This window comes from Octopus bimaculoides, chromosome 8, assembly GCF_046866305.1.
Source record: "Octopus bimaculoides isolate indiv1 chromosome 8, ASM4686630v1, whole genome shotgun sequence".
NCBI classification, from domain to species: domain Eukaryota; kingdom Metazoa; phylum Mollusca; class Cephalopoda; order Octopoda; family Octopodidae; genus Octopus; species Octopus bimaculoides.
In genome coordinates this window covers 24,918,683-24,921,182 of record NC_142935.1, presented here as the reverse complement: position 1 = coordinate 24,921,182, position 2,500 = coordinate 24,918,683, and the positions used below count along the sequence as shown (strand labels likewise).

The 2,500-nt window shown below is 38.5% G+C and overlaps 1 protein-coding gene across 2 annotated transcripts in view; it reads right to left on the bottom strand.

Moving 5' to 3' along the window:
• The window catches only part of LOC106878942 (semaphorin-2A), a 447,301-nt gene that overhangs the window by 27,866 nt on the left and 416,935 nt on the right, over positions 1–2,500 (bottom strand). The gene's annotated exons all lie outside the window — the stretch shown is intronic.

Sequence of the window (2,500 nt, the reverse complement as noted above, 5' to 3'; positions counted from 1 at the left end):
GTTTGTCTGTCTATCTATCTACCTATCTGTCTGTCTGTCTGTCTGTCTATCTATCTACATATCTATCTATCTATATATCTATATATCTATATATATCTATCTATCTACATATGGTGGACGCGTCTGAAAGGTCTAGAGACAAAGACTTTCCTCTCTGGGCAATCTCTCATCAACTTCTTCAAGTATCACCTGAAGAGGAAGTTGAGAGTAGAAAGGGAAGTCCTGTCTAGTGAATGCTTCAAAAAAAGATGGGTGAATGTAGCAAGGATGGCACATATGAACGACGGAGCCATCTTGAGCATAACCCTATGAACAAGAAAAAAAAATAAAACAAAAAGGCAAAAGAGAGTCACTTACTGTTATAGTTTCTTCAATGAGAATATTGACCAAGGTTACCGTGGTCTTTTCCGTAGGCTTTTCCTTCCACGGCTAAACCTAAACTGTCCTCCCCTCTTTTTACACGAGAACATTACTGTGTGATACACGATCCCTATTGATCAGCCTTTCCTTTTTTTTTTTTTTTTTTTTTCGATCCCTTTTGATCGAACTCCCCCTTTTTCCCTTCCTACGATCCCTTTTGATTGACACCACCAATTTTTTTTTTTTTTTTTTTTCCTTCCCCCTCCCAAAAAGAAAAGCTCTACATCTTCGTTGAGCCCTGTGTGGCTAATAAAAGAAATGTATCTATCTATCTCTTTATCTATTTGTTTGTTTGTGTGTATGTATATATATATGTATATATATATACATATATTTATATCTAGCTTTAATTGGTTATGGCATACTACTGGTATCCTTAAATTTGCCATTTGGTGGGGTCATGTCTTCCAAGGTACTTGGTGACCCTGTGATTGTGTCACGTACTAAACACTGGCATTGGCACCATGTAAAAAGTATCCAGTACACTCTGTGAAGTGGTTGATATTAGGAAGGGCTCAAGCTGCAAAAACCATGCCTAACCAGACAATGGACCCTGGTATGACTCCTGGCCTCACCAGCTCCTGTCAAACCTTCCAACTCAAGTCAACATGGAAAATAGACATTGCATCATCATCATCATCATCGTTTAACGTCTGCCTTCCATGCTAGCATGGGTTGGACGATTTGACTGAGAACTGGCGAACCAGAAGGCTGCACCAGGCTCCAATCTGATCTGACAGAGTTTCTACAGCTGGATGCCCTTCTTAACGCCAACCACTCTGAGAGTGTAGTGGGTGCTTTTACATGCCACCGGCACGAGGGCCAGTCAGGCGGTACTGGCAATAGCCACACTCAAAATGGTGTTTTTTATGTGCCACCTGTACAAGAGCCAGTCCAGCGGCACTGGCAACAAACTTGCTTGAATGTTTTTTCACGTACCACTGGCACATGTCCCAGTAAGGCAACGCTAGTAACCATCACACTCAAATGGTCCTATTTACATGCCACTGGCATGGAATCCAGACAGCTGCTCTGGCAATGATCACACTCGAACGGTGCTCTTAACACTCCACTGGTACAGGTGCCATCACAATTTCGCTTTCGCTTGCCTCAACAAGCCGAGTTTAATGTTCAATGAAAGAAACATTGGCATGGGTGCCAGTAATCAAATTTAGCTTGACTTCAATTTCACTTGCCTCAACAGGTCTTCGCAAGTGGAGTTTAGTGTCCAATGAAGGAAAGGTACGCATAAGTGGGCTGGCAGAGGCCTTGGATTTTGGTCTCATTTGCTTTATTTAAAAGCAGCTGAAATATAACAAAAGCTGTTACTCAGTGTTTCACATTCCCGTTCATCAGACAGTTATATATATATATATATATATATATATATATATATATATATATGTATGTATGTATGTATGTATTTGTTGATGTTTATGGTGACTGTAGCTAGCACTTGAGTAGATTGTAAGTCTATTTACTGAATAAATAAAGTATAGGATAGGTATCGACATCAGATATGGTGTATTTGTGGGTTTCATACTTTGTAAACCCAGAATCTATGGGAATGAAATACAAGTAAATACATTCTAATGGACAAAAGGAAAGTTTATTTTCTCTTAGATATATAGATATATGTGTGTGTGTGTTTGTGTGTGTGTTGTAGTACCAATTGAATTTGAGTAATTGTTGTCACAGCTGAATGCACAGGTGTTTTAATTATTTTTCATTCTTACTCGCTACTAATTAAACAACAGCTCTGATGTAAACAAGCTAATGGAATTTTATGCGGTCAATCAATTTACTAGAAATAGTAGACACATTTTCTTCAAATGTCACACTATAATCTAAACAAGAGGGACAGCTTTAGGTAATGTAGTTGCAGATATCCAAATAATGAAAGTGGTTTTGGTGGAACATCGTTGATCCAATTTTTTCTTGATTAGGTCTGACCAAAGGTTAAACAGCAATAACTACTTAACAGTGAACAAAGCAGTGAAAATGCCATTATGTAGTTAAACAATCTGCTAGAAATAGCAGGCAAATTTCTTTCAAATCATGCAGTCGTCATCATAATCAT